Genomic DNA, 18,924 nt, shown 5'->3' with positions numbered 1-18,924 from the left:
TGACACCAAAAGAGAATACACAGCCTCTAGCTCAATTCAGAGGTCACTATACTGAATTCCTTTTACAATCTTTGAATTATGCATTTGAAATGCTTGCTGCTGTATCTTGATTGGAATGTATTTTTTTAGTGTGAAAATAATTGACAGGAATTAGTGTTTTTTTCCTTTTCAAAGAAAAATTTAGGGTCAAATGGAAGCCTCTTGCATGATCAGCAAACAAGACACACCTTCCAGATTTATTTACTTCAATCAATAGATTGCAAATGTCCTAATGTAACTTGAATACGTCATCTCTGGTTGGTTGCCAAGAAGATAATCTGACTCTTGGTTTTATTTCCTCAACCATATCCTTCACTGAGAATCTGGAGAAAATCCCTTAACATTTTCATCAAAGGGATGTTTGATGTAGAAAATCTGAGCTATGAGAAAACCAAGGATCCAAGACAACAAAGGAGAGTTTCTATTTGCACGTATTACGAAGGTTCAGCCCACTGTTTTCTTACCCAGCTAATCTTATACTTTAATTGTCCAAGCTTGTATAGAATTCAAAAAATGATCAGCAATTAACCTATAGGATGCTTTTGTAAAAATTAGAAAAGGGCACTCCTGGTGGACAGATCAGTTAGGAAAAAGAACCTCCTTGGGTGAATCCTGGGGTGCAAGGTTAGTCACCAGCACCCTGTTTCCCGTTTGGCTTAGATTCTTTGTGAAATACACAAATGCACAACCCAGGATAGCAGCCCTTGGGTAAAGGATGAGTGTATGAGAATTGTATGAAGCATCTGAGAGGTATGCTATGAAAGATGCCCTATAGCACCTGAGAACACATCCAAATCTCAATTGGCATGGGTCACGTGTAGTGGTAGCTACAGGTCTCAGAAATAGTTCTTGGCCATTTCAGAGAATACTGTTCATGCTATTGCCAAATTCAAAGCATGAGGAACAGCTGATTTTTATATATTGCTGATGTTTGACACACAAAATGGCAATTTTCTATGATTCAACCTAAATAAGTCTCCTATTAGTAGTGCTTGGCCATTTTCCGATGTTTTGATTAAAATACTATTTGTCTCTTATTCTTACACCTCAATGTCTTGATATTCTTCCCCCTCCACCACTACATAAACTGAACTATTATCTTAAATGGGAGCCATCTCTTTATGGAGCTGTTAACTCTTGATAATGTTGAAAATAACTTTGATTTGATCTTATTGCTACTGTCAGCACACTGAGTGGGTGCCAGTTTCAGGACACAATAGTAGGTTAGGGACATTTTAATCAATGAAAAGTTTGTAGCAGAAGAATCACTAGTACTACTTGTTAAATACACCTAGAAACATAAAACAATTGGAATTGTTTCTGGACAAATATTCTACAAAATGCATGTAGTATTTTTGTAGGTTATAATGCTTACAGTGAGCTTCAAGAAACTCTAGAACTTATGCTTCTGTGTTTTGCTGCTTTGTTTATTATAGGGAAAGAAAAGGAAGGAAAGAAGTTAAATATTCTTTCATGAATGGATAAAATGTGGTATATGCCTACAGCTGAGTAGTTCAAATGGAGCAAATAGATGTACAGCATATCCTTGAATAATATTGTTTCATTCAAGTCATTTATTATAACATTGATGAGAAAAAAACATCGGTTCCCAGCGTGGGGCCACTGTCTGTGTGGAGTTGGCATGTTCCCTTGTGTGGATTTTCTCTGGGTACCCTGGTTTCCTCTCACATGTCAAAGATGTACACACTAGGTGATTTGACCTGCATACATGGTCCCAGTCTGAGTGAGTGTGGGTGTGTGTGAATGCACCCTGCAATAGAATGATGTCCTGTCCAATGCGGGTTTCTGCCTTGCACCCTAAACTTCTGGGATAGGTTCACTCTGGCCACTCTATGACACTGAACTTAAGTAACTGGGTAAATAATTATCTTACTTGTTTTTATTAACCTTTCTTAAATGTATGTATAGTTTGCACTTATCTCAGTGTTTAATATAAAAAGTGTGTTGGATTTTATTTAGAAGTTTGGTGACATTAGGAGAAATATGCCATAGGAACTTAACTCTTGTTTATATCAATTAGTCTATGGTAAAATTGGTTTTATTATACCTTGCTTTGCTTAATGTCACAGCTTCCAAGAACCTATCAATGACGTTAGGTGAGTCTTACTATATAGTTATCAATGTGATAGATTTCAAAAACAAAGTTCATTGGGAGGGGGTAACTTCAAAATAATCCGTATAGAATGATACAATTTATGTAAATTTTACAAACACATAAAACATTTTAAAATGCTGTTTATTACACAAAAATATGATGAAAGTTTAAAACAAAGGTGAGTAGATTACATGTGCACTCCAGAATTATGTGTGCCTCTGGGGCATACATATGTATCCTCTGGGGAAAGATGAGAGGGACTAAAATTGAGGAAACAATGTTGGCTGCATCTGGAATATTATCAAATTAGAAATAAACATGGAAATATGTTAATATTTGTTAATTCTGGACAATAGGCCGTGAATGTTGGTCACATTACTTCCTTCAATTTTTATGTTTGAATACTTAAGAATAAAGATATAACAATGATCATCTGTGTAAGTCTGTTTTACGTGGAAAATTTAAATATTAACAAATTAGTGGATTTTTCTTTAAAAATGCAGATGCTGTTACCTTTTTAATGCCATCAGAGGGTATCAGGCACTTCAAATTCACAGTTACAGCGATCTAAGGTTCTGAGTGAAAGACATCCTCGTTGAAATGACTTGATTTTCTTAAACAATTATTTTAGAAAAATGGCCAAAATTGAAATCAGGAAAACTGACTTTCAGCATAGATTTGATTATCCTCACTTGGAAAACAGCCATTGTGCATTTGTTTGATAAAACAAATTTCAACGTAGGGCCTTGTAGTTAGATATAATTTTTACGTAATGTCATTGAATAAATGATAGTTTTATGTGTAGTTTTATGTAACTGTGTGTATACAGTTTTATGAGATGGGGGAAGGCAGGCAAAAGCTTGGTAGTATAGTCTCAGACCTTTAAATAGTATGTAAAAGGCTCCACAGATTCATCTCCATGAAGGGAGATTTCATCTCCATTGCTCCACAGTACCAATAACCAGTGCAGAATACCAGGGCTGAAAGAAACTTCATTGAAGTTGTTAGTCTCTCTTTGAATCCTGGAAGAAGTCTTCATTTGAGTCTTTGAAAAAGTCTTCATCTGGGTCTTCCTCTGTGTGGAGATGGGTACATGCAGATTTTTGGTTAACAACAGAAACAACAAAAATGTGGACAGTCATTATCTAGATAAATTACATACTCTCTCTTCTCTTCTTACGTTGTCGTGTACTGCCTCCCTTCTTCAACCTGTTCATATGCTTGAGATGAATGACTCCAGTGTCTTTCACGGGGAGGGAGGTAAGCAGGAAAACCCTGGTATGTACACTGCATGGTGTACGTTTTTGAGAGTTGAAGGTGGAGTAAGAGGGCACTGGTTCAAATATTAAAATTTGTTATTCTTGTACTATTAGGTAGAACTGTGACACTCTAACCATTTTATATGCCCTTTCCTCAGAATCTGGCAAAGGAAGATGTGATATAAGTTTAAGATGAAACAAAGCATAAAATTATTCACTCAAGTTGCAGCCTTAGAATGGTATAGATTCCAATAATAGACATCCATGTAGGACATGTGTAAATGAAGATATTTAAGACAAGAAAAATAAAAGATGAAGGAGTAGATTTTAAACACAGAAATTATTAACACCTTTCTGTAATACTCTAGGTTTCAACATCCTATGTGCCATACATATGTTATGCTAAAATATTTTAATGCGATTGTCAAAAACATTAGTTGGTTAAAAAACCCAGTTGAACTTGACTTTATTATTCTGTTTTGACCTAATTCCTTTGGAAGTCACTTAGTTTATTTATATGTTAATGTTTTTATCTGTAGTATAAAATGGTATGAGATTGTAGGAGGTAAATACAGTTCTCATGGTCAAATTAAATGGCAATACATGTTAATGCAGCAACAAACAGCATAAACTTTTTTGCTTTTTTTCTTTTTGAACTACGTATTTATAAATCCCTTAGGAAGAACCACTTGATAGGAGGTCACAGGTAGCATCTGTAGATGTTTTTAATTGGCGTTTTCGTTGTTGAGTAATGGAAGAGTCTTCAGATATTATTCAGTCAGTCTATTGTTCTCAGAGCTGCCCATGGTCTGTGTGGGAATTAGACAAAGGCATCTTTCCTCCAGTGGACATGGCCCAGTGCTAGGGCTCATGACTTGGTGAACGAGTGCAGGCTGGATTTCAGTCCTCATTCAGCCCTTTAGCTGCACACTCTTGTTCAAAATATGACCTACTCAAATGTACGTGCCAGCCCTGGTGGTGGTTCTCCACAATCCGTGATGGTTTATAAAACCCTCTTCTTCACATTAGTACAAGGAATACACACCTGAGTATTAAAGGGCAACTGCAGTGGGCACATGCATTGAATATTAGTGTGTTCTTTGAGTTCAGTGATTTACAGAAATCTGTACAGAGGCAAACACAAATGAATAATTAAGGTCATGTAAATGTAGACAGTGAAGACCCTGTGCTTTACAGGCTGAACTTGGAGCAAGGGAAAATAGCAAGACTGAGAAATCTGTGCAATTGTATATCAGCTCTGATTCACTAAAGTACATGAACCACTGAGGGACCCAGAACAGAATCAAAGGATAATGTATATGCAGGGCACACATGTGCACAAGCATGTGTATGTCTTTTGTTTCAAAGCAATTTTTATCCAAATTTCATATCCATTGCTTAAGAAAAAATGTGATTAAAAGTTTCGTTTTGAAACTATTGGCTAAGGGATAAATATATTTATATAAAACTTATATATGTCCTGTAAATTTTATGAAGAGATATTTAGCAGTTGGATTTGGAGTATATTTCAAAATAAAGATCTTCAGAATTCAGGGCTTGGTTTGGGGACACAATCCAAAAACCATGGCAAGATTATTTCTTAGATTTTTCAAATGGCCTCAGAAGTCATGTAGGCTGTTTCTGCACCTCATGGTAGTCTGCTTTCAGTTGCATTTGTGCGAGTCATCCACGTTAGTATTAGTTCTTTTGGTAGCAGGGAGATCACCATATTTAAGGTAGTTTGTGACCTTTTGGATAGCCTTAGTTACTAGACAGTTATATGGTCATGCTGAGATCTTTTCCTTATAATGTCCATCAGTGGGCTCTACTTCTGTTTCCTGGACAAACCTAGAATAAGACTGCTCTCTCTTCTATGTGACAACGCTGCAGATATATGAAATGGTATAATTTCCCTGTCTCAAGACTGAGAAAATCGTAGACTAGACAATGGTAAAACAAACTGAAAAAGAAAAAAATATCCAGGAAGTGGAGAGATTATTCCAAGTCTTTGTTTTTGCAGACACTTGCACCCCTTTATGAGAATTTGTTTGTATAGAATAATAACTCTCTTTTTGTGATTTAATAACCACATGCTGAGGAAATACATTTTGCTTTCCAAATTGTGAATGAATAACAATGCCAGAAGAGCTTTTACAAAGGCACAAGAACCAATTACTTGTCCTCCTTGTTTCTAATATTGTAGTCTCATATAAAGTAGAGGGAAATAAATGAAGCTTACTATGATGTTACTTCTTAGCATATGTTAGCATACGTTTATATCATAAAGTACACATTTTGGGTTTTTTTCCTCGATGAGCTTTTGTTGAAAATTATAGAATTTGGTACAAGTCTTCAAGGTCATTTGGTACCAAGTGTCTAGCAGTGAGCAGGAGAAGCGTATCTTACAGTCTTTTTAATTCCAGAGGATGTTCTGAATACTAGCTTTAATTTTTACTCACACTAAAATTTTAAAGGAGCAAACCTAGAAAGTTCCCAGAAAACATATGTAATTATTAGAATACAGGACTAGCTAAGTAATTTTTGATATATTGATTCTTACATCACCTTTCAAATTGTAGTTATAAAGACAGGAATAAATAGGGAAATACTCATGATATTGTGTGTTTCAGTTCGGAACGCTTTCAGCTTAAAATACCAGAGAACCCAAATATCAGTGGTTTAAACAAATAGGACTTTTTTTTTTCACCTAATAAAACATCTGGCTATAGGCTTTTGCTGGCCTATTTTACTATTAAATGATATTATCAAAAATCCAGGATTTTTTCCATCCTTTGGTTATGCCATATCCAGGCATGTCACCTCAAGGTCACAAGATAACTAGTACAGGCCTGGACACCACAATCACATTACAAGGCAGGCATGAGGGGCAGAAAAGGTAAGAAGAGCACAATGGCCTGGATGGTGAGAACATTTCTCTTCTCACAGCTCTCTTTTAATAGAAATGAAAATATTTTAACCTAGATACTTTCAAACCTACTTATGCAAATATCTCACTGGACAGCACTTGTTAACTTGACCACATAATGGCAAGTGAAAATATCAGTTTCACAATTATGGCTATGCTATGATAATATGTATTTAAAATATTAATGGGGAAAAATTTTAGAAACTAGTCTAAAATGATTACCAGTAGCTGAGAAAAGTAGAATGATGGGATGTAACCATCTACCTACCTACCTACCTAAGCTGTCTATCTAATCTAGTTTCCTAATGTTTTATAATGTGGCTACCTTAGGTAACTAAATCATGCATTTATAATAAAATTAAATGTATTTAACCTTAACGATATTGGACTTCGACTTGACCGATTCATTGCTTTATCAAGTATCTCATTTGACATCCCATCTGCACATCTATACTTAACTGAAGCAGGGAAAGGAGCAGGGAAGCCGTCCTGGTATCTTTTAGCTAGAGCATATTCAGTATCACAACCAATGCCTTCCCCAGTGTTTACGGACTCAAAACATAATTATATTGATTTCTTTAAAAATCTATACTGCAAATCATATTTAAACATAAAATATACTTAGTATTGGCATGGAAACATTGTGATTAGTTTCATCTAGTTTCATGAGCTCCCTCTTTACTCACTTTCTGCTTTCTTGGCTACTCTTTTCAGGCTCATTTGATGGTTTCTCCTGATTTTTTTCAACCTTTGACAGTTGAAGTTTTCTGGATTCAGTATTCAGACTTTATTTTTGCTCTGTTTTTACTTACTCTCTAAATTATCCAGTTTCTCCTAACTCCAAATTTCTATCTAAGCATAGCTATCATCCTTAAACTTCAGACACTAGGCCAGGCACAGTGGCTCATGCCTGTAATCCCATCACTTTGGGAGGCTGGGATGGGCGGATCACCTGAGGTCGGGAGTTCAAGAGGAGCCTGACCAACATGGAGAAACCCCGTCTCTATTAAAAATACAAAATTAGCCGGGCATGGTGGTACGTGCCTGTAACCCCAGCTACTCGGGAGGCTGAGGCAGGAGAATTGCTTGAACCCTGGAGGTGGAGGTTGCAGTGGGCCGAGATCGCACCACTGTACTCCAGCCTGGGCAGCAAGAGCGAAACTCTGTCTCAAAAAACAAACAAACAAACAAAAACTTCAGACTCTATTCAACAGCATACTTTATATCTCCTCTTGGATGCTTAATAGACTTCTTAAACAGCATATAGAAGACCAAACTGTCAAAATTACCCAGACTTGCTAGGTTTTTGTTCCACCTCATAAAATACACCTCTTCCTTTCTAGTTATTAAGGCAAAAGCATTGACATCATTCTTGAATTCCTGTTTTTTTTTTTTTTTTTTTAATCTCCAACTGCAGTGGAATCCATAGGCAAATTTTTCAGCTCTTCTAAAAATGTCTCAGATATGACCGCTTCTCACCACATTCATTGGTATCGCTCTGGTCCAAAATCACCTCATATTTTTTATGGACTGTCATGATAACCCTCTACTGGTCTTCCCAGTCTGGCCCTTGTTCTTCTATAGTCCATCCTATTTTGTTAAGTGGAAGAAATTTAGGGTTGAGATATTTAATTCCAATTAAGATGCTTCTGCTAGATCGTAATATTCAAGCTGTTTTCCTTTTGTCTGTTTGTATTTGTCTTTTTTCTTTCTTTCCTCTCTCCCTCTCTTCTTTTCTTCCTTCCTTTTATTCTTAAGATTAAAACTGTATGCAGTTTTTACATTGTTCATTATAGTCATTAAGTTCTAGTCACTGTTCACACATAACCTCTGTATCCATATGGGAAGTATCCATAATTCATTGACTCACCACCTGTTTGAGATAGAAAGGATCTTGGAGATCGTATGATTCAACTACTTCACCTTACACATGAGACAGGTAAGATCCAAAGAGGGGAAGTGACTTTAGCATGATCATACAGTTTTTTATTGATTGAATTGAAACCCAATTCTAAGATATCTCATGTGTAGACTAGCGTTTTCCCAAAGTAGAAAATATCTACTAGATATAGTATATCTAATATGTAAACCTCCTCATGACTTAGGTCTAAAAGGTGCTCAATCCACAATCTAATCAGCAACAGAAATGAGTTTTCTCATGAAAACACAATTTTGTAAATTGCAGATTAGGTGGCTGCCATGTTGTCATATCAACATAACTCAGGTGTATTGACAGCATTGCCTTGGAAAAACGTGTGTGTGTATGTGTATCTTAGGTAATATTCAGTTATAAAAATACACACACACACACACACACACACACACGCTTGATAAAAGAGAAACCATTCGTGATGGAGCGAGTATACAGTTGAGTATGCCTTTATAATTTTGTGTATAAGGGACTCAGGTATGTGTGGCTAGCAAATCATAAATAACTTAACTACAATATTGAAAATTGTAATAGTCTTAATTAAAAAATAGGCCATGATGATAGAGAATAGTTGAGGGAGGGACCTACTTAGAGAAGATGATCAGGAAAGGACTCTGAGAAGTGTACATTTAATCCACGACCTGAAGTATGTAAAACAAGGAGAAGAAACCACATGAGCAAAAGCCTTGAAAGTGGAAAGAGCTGGGAAGAACATTCTTGAGTGTAAGATATCAGGTGTGAGGAGTGAGTGAAGTTTTAGGCAGAGTATTCCAGGCCGTGAAAGAGGTAGTTTAGATCTCATTCCAAGTGCAATGGAAAATCTTTAAAGAATATAAAACAGGAGGGTGATACGCATGATTTTTCTGCAAAGATTTCTAGGTAGTAAAACCAAAAGCAGGTGTTAAATCCACATGTGGGTTAGGTGAGCACCCTTCACAGTCATACCATAGACATCACTAATGAGAGAGTGAGAGTCCCATTACTAGGGTACTGGTGCAGAGGAGGCTGGGCAACCACTTTATGGGAATATGATAGAGGGGGATTAAAGGATTATAGGTGCATGAAGTTACGTATTGACCTTTATGATCCTCTCCAAACTTTAAGCTTCTATAGTTCTATCAACTAAGCTAATTATTGAAAATTTCTTTTTAAGAATAAAAGAAAACCATAAGATCAAAGGGGTTATTATTCAGAAGGGAATTCCCACCCTCACCCCAAACATAGAAATCAAGTATATACTTATCTAGAAAGGTGGTATCCCCCTTTCTACATTGGAGCTGCGGAATATAATCTGAATTCCCTTCCATTAGAGCAGAAGGTCTTATTTTTTTGTGTGATAGCTCTCACTGAGTAATCTTGTTTAAAATGAAGGTCACCAGGTCCTATACCTTGGAGATTCTGTTTCAGTAGACCTGAGGTAAGGTTTGTGAAACTGCAAATGTAATAAGCAACCCAGGAGATTCCAATAGATGAGGTGGATGAAGTGAACAAGGACTGTACTTTGAGAAACAGTGGGCTTCCTGACAACAAAAGAAAAAACAAAACAAAACAAAACCTATTTAGACCCTAGCTCTAGTTCACCTCTAGCCATCCTCCACTGAACTCAGGAGTATTACAGCTGTAAGGATAATTTAACTTGTATTGTTAGGTTATGCAACCTTTCTGAGCCAAAGTTTCTTCGTCTATAATGACATTTACCATAATAGCTATTGTGAGGGCCACAGATTCAAAATACAGAATGCTGACCTGAGCATCTGGCACATCACAACTGCTTAATAAACAAAAGCTATTATCTGCTTTATTTCAGCCTAATTTATTTAGCTTCCTTCTTACTACTCATCTCTATTCTGTCATGCAGAGTCAGCATCCACCTGTGTTGATTTGTTTCTCAACTATTGTCTTCTTCTTGCCTTGACCTCTCTTGCAGACTCCTAGAGACTTGCCTTAAGCAAGTATCACCTTAATTAAAGTTTTTTTTCCATCTCTGCATTATTATAATGACTCTAGAAGAAAACTCCGATGTTACAGCCATGGAATAGCTATGACCATCAAATTAGTTTAGTCTTGTGTTTCCTGTTACTTAACTTACAATTATCTCTTGTAAATCTACTCATCTTTCCTGTTTAATCTAACATGAGTACTGCAAAGCAGAAGAAACTATGCAGGAGACAGATGAGATTCTGGAAAATGCTACCAAATTATGGAAAACATTTGAATACCATTATCTTTTGCAGAATATAAACAAAACTTAAATGGAGAAAGGTCGGTCCACTCTGATGGATTGGGCATACTAATTTGCATATGTTGTCTTCAAAAATTCAAATTTAAAAGACCTATAAGGGTAAAAGTAATAAAACAACTAAAACATGGCTGAATTAACCATTTTTTTTCCTCAAAGCCTCATGTATGCTTGAAGTAAAGAGGCTGTTCCAGTCTATTTGAAATTAAAAAGAAATATTCCTTGAATTAAATATAATTGCAAGTAAAGTCTAGACTGTGCTTCGGGAGAATCAGGGGACAAGTTAAATTAAATGTTTTGGGAATCTTAGTATTCATAGAATATGGCTAGTTTCATTTGCTAGATTCCACTTAACTTGTCTTTCAGTAGGCCAAAAAAGATGTCAAGATAAATAACTATGTTTTTCCAATAAAAATATTGTCTTGTGATCTTACTTTGTTTTTAAATAAGCTTCTAAAAGAAATTTTTTAAAAGGTATAAAATTAAAGTCCCACTTAGCCACATAAACATATGTTTATTTAAGAGAATAAAATTTCAGTAAATGAAAATTGTCCTAGAAAATCCAGGCCCTGTCACTTTCTCCTTAACTCTTCACCTTTCCTTTACCTCTGGGTTGGGAAGTTACAATTTTTATCTACTATTCATTTGTATATTTTGAAAGGGGGAAGCTATGATGAAGAATAAGCTTTCTCCTTCTTGCTCTTTGCAAAGGCAGGGGAAAAGTTTGACCACATTTTCTTTACCCAATCTACCATAGATGGGCCCCTAGGTTGATTCCATGTCTTTGCTATAGTGCATAACACTGTGATGAACATATGAGTGCATGGTTTTTGTTTTTTTGTGTGTGTGTGGTTTTTTTTTTTTTTGTTATAATGATCTATTTTCCTTTGTGTATATACGCAGTAATGGGACTGCTGGGTTGAATGGTGGTTCTGTTTTATATTCTTTGAGAAATCTCCAAACTGCTTTCCACAGTGGCTGAGTTAATCTACATTCCAACCAACAATGTATAAGCATTCCCTTTTCTTCACAGCTTAACCAGCATCTGTTATTTGACTTTTTAATAATAGCCATTCTGACCGGTTTGAGATGGTATCTCGTTGTGGGTTTTGATTTGCATTTCTCTGATGATTAGTGATGATGAATATTTTTTTGTATTTTTATTGGCCACTTGTATGTCTTCTTTTGAGAAGTGTCTGTTCATGTCCTTTGCCCATTTGTAATAGGGTTTTTTGTTTGTTTGTTTGTTGATTTGTTTAAGTTTCACATAGATTCTGGATATTAGATTTTGTCAGATGCATAGTTTGAAAATATCTTCTTTCATTCTGCAGGTTGTCTGTTTAGTTTATTTTGCTATGGAAAAACTTTTTAGTTCAATTACATCCCACTTGTCGATTTTTATTTTTGTTGTAATTCCTTTTGGGGACTTAGCCAGAAATTCTTTGCCAAGGCCAGTGTTGAGAAGGCTATTCCCTAAATTCTCTTCAGGGTTTTTATAGTGTAAAGTCTTACATTTAAATCTTGAATCCATCTTGAGTTAACTTTTGTATATGGTGACTGGTAGGGGTACAATTTCATTCTTCTGCATATGGCTAAACAGTTATCTTAGCACCATTTATTAAATAGGGGAGTCCCTTCCCCATTGCTTGTTTTTGTTGGTCTTGTCAAATATCATATGGTTGTAAGTGTGTGGCTTTATTTCTGAGTTTTCTATTCTGTTCCATTGGTCTATGTGTCTGTTTTTGTACCAGTACCATGCTGTTTTGGTTATTGTAGGCTCATAGCATACTTTGAAGTTGGGTAGTGTGATGCCCCTGGCTTTGTTCTTTATGCTTAAGATTATTTTGGTTATTTGAGCTATATTTTGATTCTATATGAATTCTAGAATATTTTATTCTAATTCTGTGAAGGATGATGCTGGTATTTTCATCCGACTAGTGTTGAATCTGTAAATTCTTTTTGATGGTATGGAGAGATACTGATTTTTTCAATCCATAAGCATGGACTGTTTTTTCATTTATTTATATCATCTCTGATTTCTTTCAGCCATGTTTTATGGTAGAGTTTTTTTTTTTTTTTAAACTCTTTGGTTAGCTGTATTCATAGGTATTTTATTTTCTTTGTGGCTATTGTAAATGGCATTATGTTCTTGATTTGACGGTCAGCCTGGACATTGGTGTATAGAAATGTTACTCATTTTTGTACATCTATTTTATATCCAGAAACCACACTGAAAGTGTTTATCAGTTCTAGCAGACTTTTGGCAGAGTCTTTAAAAGTTTTCTAGGTATAGAGTAATATCATTAGCAAAGGAGATAGTTTGACTTATTTTCCCATTTGAATAACTTTTTATTTTTCTCTTCCATTATTTTTCAGTATGAAACTTATTTATTGAACTCTAAGAGACAATAAACCTGACAAAAATTAGTATAATTCAACACTAAAGCTCATACAGGTGGAAAAGTGAAATTTACAAAATTTATTGATGATTTTGCTAATTCTAAATTATGAAAGAATATATAAATTTGCTTCAAGTTTGTTTATCTTGATGAGCTTTCACCTTTGTTTAGTGAAAGTTTTAAAATTTGTTAATACAGGGTTTTTTCTTCAATAAGATTGCTGTTTTTAAAATTAAGTTATTTTTATTAAGCCATTCAAATGAATGATTAAATAACTTTAAGAAGATTTTGTTTTGTTTTGCTTTTTTGGTTTTTTTTTTTTTTTTTTTTTCACTGTGTCGCCAGGCTGGAGTGCAGTGGTGCGATCTCAGCTCACTGCAACCTCTGCCTCCCAGGTTCAAGCGATTCTCCTGCCTCAGCCTCCTGAGTAGCTGGGACTACAGGCACACGCCACCATGCCTAGCTAATTTTTGTATTTCTAATAGAGACAGAGTTTCAACATGTTGGCCAGGATGGTCTCGATCTCTCGATCTCATGATCTGCCCGACTCGGCCTCCCAAAGTGCTGAGATTACAGGCATGAGTCACTGTGCCTGGCCAAGAAGATATTTTTGAGTATGTATGACATGCATATGACAGAAAATTCAAAAGTTACAGTGGGTATACAATGAAAATAAGTCTCTCTTGTTTTTTTATCTTCAGCCATATAGTTACTTTCCTTCAATCATTTACTGTCACTAGGTTCTTGTAGATCTTTCCAGTGCTATTCTAAAGAATCATCTCAAACTTTAATGTGTACATGAATCTTGTTAAAATGTGGGTTAAGATTTAGTGGGTCTGGAGTGAAACTTAAGATTCTGGATTTCCACCTCCTGAGGCTGATGTTGCTGGCCCAGGACCATGCACCCAATGGCAAGGTTGTGAAGGACATTTGTTTCTGTTTGTCTCTCTGTTTGTTTGTTTATTGGACTGAAGGGAGCAAGATAGTCTCATAAACAGATGAAGTTTTCTGCTTTCTACTACTACCTCAGCACTAGAATTCCAGCTTTGAGCTTTGCATTGTTACAAAGCTTTCTTCCAATCTTTGTCTTAAGTGATAATCTATTCAGTATTTAAAAAATCAAACCATAATTGAAGAATGAAACATAGTAATATGAAGCCTGATACTGGATGATGTATAAATTACAAGGACTATGAGAAATCTTTTTTACAAATTTTTAATCTGCTGTTTAAACAAGGTTAGAAAAGTTACCAAATGAAGATAACCTCCTAAATTTTGGCAGAAGGCATGCTGTAAACTTTAGCTTGGAGCCTGTACTATTAATCTAATAAAGACGCTATCATACTTGGAAATGATGCAGTTAAGCTCCCTGAAATCAATATGAAGTACAAAGATCATTTAAATATTTTAAAGTCATAAACATTAATATTCTATCTTCCTATACAAAGTAGTCTCCAGAAATGACTGTATTCAATATCACAAGGGATATAAACGTTATCTTTGTTGAACCTGTATGTAAAGGTAATTCTGAAAGCATGGGGGGCAACTCCCAAAACGATGTCAAAAGTTCCTGTTTGTTTCTTGCTCTATGCAGAAAAGTGAAGAATGGAGGACTTACATTTGTCTACCTTCCTTGTCAACAGCGTATGTTACTACGAGTACTTGCTAACCCAATACAAGGTTTCTCTTAAAAAGAGAACCAATATCAAAGATACTCTTCAGAAATAAAGATTTGAACTATAAATGTCTCAATTTCTGCATAATTGGCAGAAAGAGCCAAGAGAATACAGGTTTCTGTATGATGCCAGTGTGTATCAATGACCCCATTGCTTTGAATGACTCCAGGGATCTGCCATATGGAGAGTTATTTCGCTCGGTGCTGAGATGGTTATTTTTAAATATTTGAGGCTACAAAGGGAGAATGGTTTGTATCTACCTAATCTTCTTGAGCACACACTATTCTACTTAAAGCTGTGATTCTCAAACCTAAATTATGTAGTAGTATACTAAATGATATGCACAAGTCATAGTAGAAACAGCACAACCTTTCAAAGTTTCAATTGAATTAAAAGTTTTACAGGCCCATATCAAAACAAAATAACACTACAACAAGCAATAATTTATGAAAGGGTATAATGAAAAATTCTGATGAATTTTTAAGTTAAATGTAAGATTTGAAAATAATATCAGGCTTAGGAGTATGCTTCTAGGCCCTGTGGAATACAGATTTATTGGCCAGTAGGAGGATATTTCAGTGGGAAACTTTTTGAAGTACTGCAAAATACATTAAAAGAATGTGAGATTAGAGACCAGATTATTTGAGTAGAAACGACATTTCTGTGCCGCCTATGAGACTCCGGAGTGGCTGTATGCAAAACATTTTGAGACCACAGAAGTTACTGTCCTATTTCTGAAATACAGATTTTCTGCATGAAATTAGGAAGTGACATAGAGTTTGCTAACACATCCAGACTGGCTTAGGAGATGTCATCAATGAATTTTTAACGTATAATCTGTATAGAGAAAAATCCGTGTCTTTGGGTTTTATGGAGACTGAAATAGGTAAAAACATTTTTCTACAATTTGCCCATTTCTCCTGCTAGTAGGGAGCAAGTCACTTCTTTACAGAATGCATGGCATAGTAAAATAAGTCACATAGACTGAGTTTTAATCTCCAGCATTGGATCTTAGACAGGAAACTAAAGTTCTCTAGGTCTGTGTTCTCTGAAAAGTGGGACAAGTACAAAGATGAAAGAAGCTAATAGTGGATCAATGTTTATGTTCTTCTCTCTTTTTTATTTTCATCTTTTATACCTTCCCATTCCTACCCCCTTCTCTTTGGGCTTAAGAAGTTAACAATAAACAGTACATCTTCATTTGAAGGGGAAAGTGGTGCTCTATATTAGATCAGACTCAGTGACCTGGGTGTTTACAAATCATGAGATTCTCTCTGAAGATTCATGAAAGCTTTTTGCTAAGAAAGCATTTAGAGAAATAGTCAACTACCTCGTGTATAAGTACATTTATATCTTGCTGTTTACCATCACTTTCAAACTGAATATATATACAAAAATGACCTAGAAACAAGCAGAGAAAAGCCGTGTGGCATTTAGATGCATATCGCATATGCATAATTGATTTCTTAAAAGGTTAAATACCCTTAGCATATGTGTGGATAGTGATATACCCATGATGAACCCGTAAGTATTATGGCAGTGGCTTTGTTTTACGTAATTCTAAAGTAAATGTCATGTTTCTTCTTTAGGGATTCCAGGACTGGGATTCAGAAAAGCATATGTTTCCAGGTAGATAGCTGGGCAAGACAGGCTACTTTCCCAAATGTAAGGACCATTCATGTAGCTGGTACACTGAGCTTTATGAAGCTCAGGCCGCCACTAAATTCTCTTTAGAATTGAAATGCAATTACATATCGAGGACAGGTGCTAAATATAAACAGAAAAGACCAAATACATGCCTTTATTTTTTCCTTTGTTTTTGCAGTATATTTGTGGAAAGAATTAACCACCTCAAAGACACTACAATCCTTAATTGAAACACACAGATCAGTCAACTTGGTGAATCCTTCAGCATCTTTTGTCAAAAGTTTGTTGCAGCTCTGAAGGACTGGTCTTTTCTTATATTCATAAACAATTATAAAGATGCTAAGGAAATTAATAAATGAAGCAAGTAACTAAGAAGTATACCAAATGAAGTATCATTAAATATGTCCTGAATATTTAAAAATAGGCACTATGTTGCATGAGGATACATAAGTAAGGGGTGAAAACTACATAAATGTGAGTGATTATTACAAAAATTCAAATTATGAGCTTCTTCTTTGGGGAAGGAAGGAAATACAATTTGTTGGTATACACAGGGGTTTTCACTGCATACATGATCTACATGTATTTATTATTGTTTAATAATATTACACAATCTTTACGGGGTATCCCATATTTCCTAATTTTTTAAAGTGGCAAAGGCAAGCTGGGTATGGTGTCTCATGCCTGTAAACCAGCAAGGCCAAGGTGAGTGAATCACTTGAGCTCAGGATACAAGACCAGGCTGGGCAACATGACAAAACTCCATCTCTACAAAAATTAGCCAGGTGTGAATTTTTAATGCATAATCTGTATAGAGAAGAATCTGTGTGGTAGTGTGTGCCTTTAATCCCAGCTACTCTAGTGGTTGAGGTGGGAGGATCGATCGATCAATTGAGGCTACAGCGAGCTGTGATTGTGTTACTGCACTCCAACCTTTCTTTCAAATAAAGAAAAATACAAAAGACAAAATGACAAAGCATAGTGAAGAGAATGCAAAAATTAAGTTGGTAAAAAATCCAATGTAATATAATTATAATAATAAAAGTAGATATATGAATCTTAGGTTGAAGAATGTATTTTTCTATTATACTTAAAAAAAAACTTGATATATGCCATGTGCAAGATACAACTAAAACCTAAGTCCCTAAAAATAGGAATATAGGAAAAGATATGCTAGACAAATACTAACAAAGAAAGCTATTGTATCTATATAAATAGTTTAAGAACTAGACTTTAGGATAAAATGCAGTGTTTATTCTGCCTGCAATTCTTGTTTCCTTATTCATTCTCTGAACCTACTTCATCCAAGCATCTGCTTCTAACATTCTAGGACTTATGATAGGCCATCTTGATCTATTTTTGTCTTATTCCAACCTAATCATTTCAAAGCCCAAGATGTTTGATCTCTCAACTCTAGTAGTACCTATTATTTGTGTACCACTGATTTGGTACTTATATGATGTGTTTTAGTGTTATTTATGTACATGCATTTGTTTAATTAAATTACAATGTCTTAGAGCTAGAGATCATGCTTATTCTTCTTTAAACACCTCCTGTCACCTCACCCCAGGACTTGCCATCTGGTAAAATTTTGTTACCTGGTATTATCGTATAATAGAAAGTTAATAAACATGTCAGCAGTCAACTGAAAAATGGCTTCTGAAAGTGCATTTAAAGCTTTTTTAAAGATGTTTAGTACTTTGTCAATGCTATGTATTTACATTTTCTAAGTAATCTTCCAGCCAAAATTTCAAAATGGAGTTGAGGGGAGACACACACTATTGTTAAAGGGACCCAAAGCTGTGCCGAGTTGATGAGACTGAGACTACAACCCCCAGTAGGAGGGTACCCCCCTCTGGAGACTCCCACAGGTTTATAACTATGTGATTGTTAAGGACTGGGACCACATCTAATGAACTTTTTACATCCACATCTGAAACAAAGTCCAACATACAATGTATAGTCAATAAGTGATTCAGCAACGTGTGAAAGAATTAATTATGAGTCTAGGGTAATATAATTCACTCCTGTGGCTTCAAAACAATGTATAATGGGAGTTTCTCAGTGTGTGTCTCTAGCTCATGCTTTCAGAGGGAGAGAGTGGCTGGGAAGGCAGAAAAGCCAGCTGGGTGGAGGCGGGATGCTGATGCTTACACTATAGTTGGTACTCTGGGGTTAGGCGCTGATTGGAGCAAAGCTGAGTAGAGTGGAGTTGGTTTTGCCAGCCGATGGTGGACCATGTTTGGAAACAAACAACAAAAGCTTAAAAGGAAATGGAGAAACAAATGGAAAAGATTTTCAGTGCTTCTCCTGCTGGCCATCAAGAAGTAGCTGGAGTACCTTCTTTCGCATGGCAGGAAAGATAGTCTGTCCGCTGCAAACCTCATTTAAACTTACTGTTTTGTGAATAGGCAATATATAAAGCATGTGTGATGAAATTCAAAAGGTACAGTAGGGTGTATGGGAAAAATAAGTGTTTTCCTACCTCTGCCTATAGTTACTCTCTCTAGAGACAACACAATTACCAGATTCCATTTATTTTTAGGTATACAAAAACATTTCATGTTTGGTATGCATACACATATGCATATATATATATTTATTTCAGATAAATAGCTCATATAATAACATACTATACTGAATCTTGCTTTTTTAACAAATTAACAGCTTATACTGTAGTTTTTCCATTTTTA

The sequence above is a fragment of the Mandrillus leucophaeus genome, unplaced genomic scaffold (assembly GCF_000951045.1).
Source record: "Mandrillus leucophaeus isolate KB7577 unplaced genomic scaffold, Mleu.le_1.0 Scaffold2352, whole genome shotgun sequence".
Lineage (NCBI taxonomy): Eukaryota > Metazoa > Chordata > Mammalia > Primates > Cercopithecidae > Mandrillus > Mandrillus leucophaeus.
Note: the sequence above shows the minus strand (reverse complement) of the source record.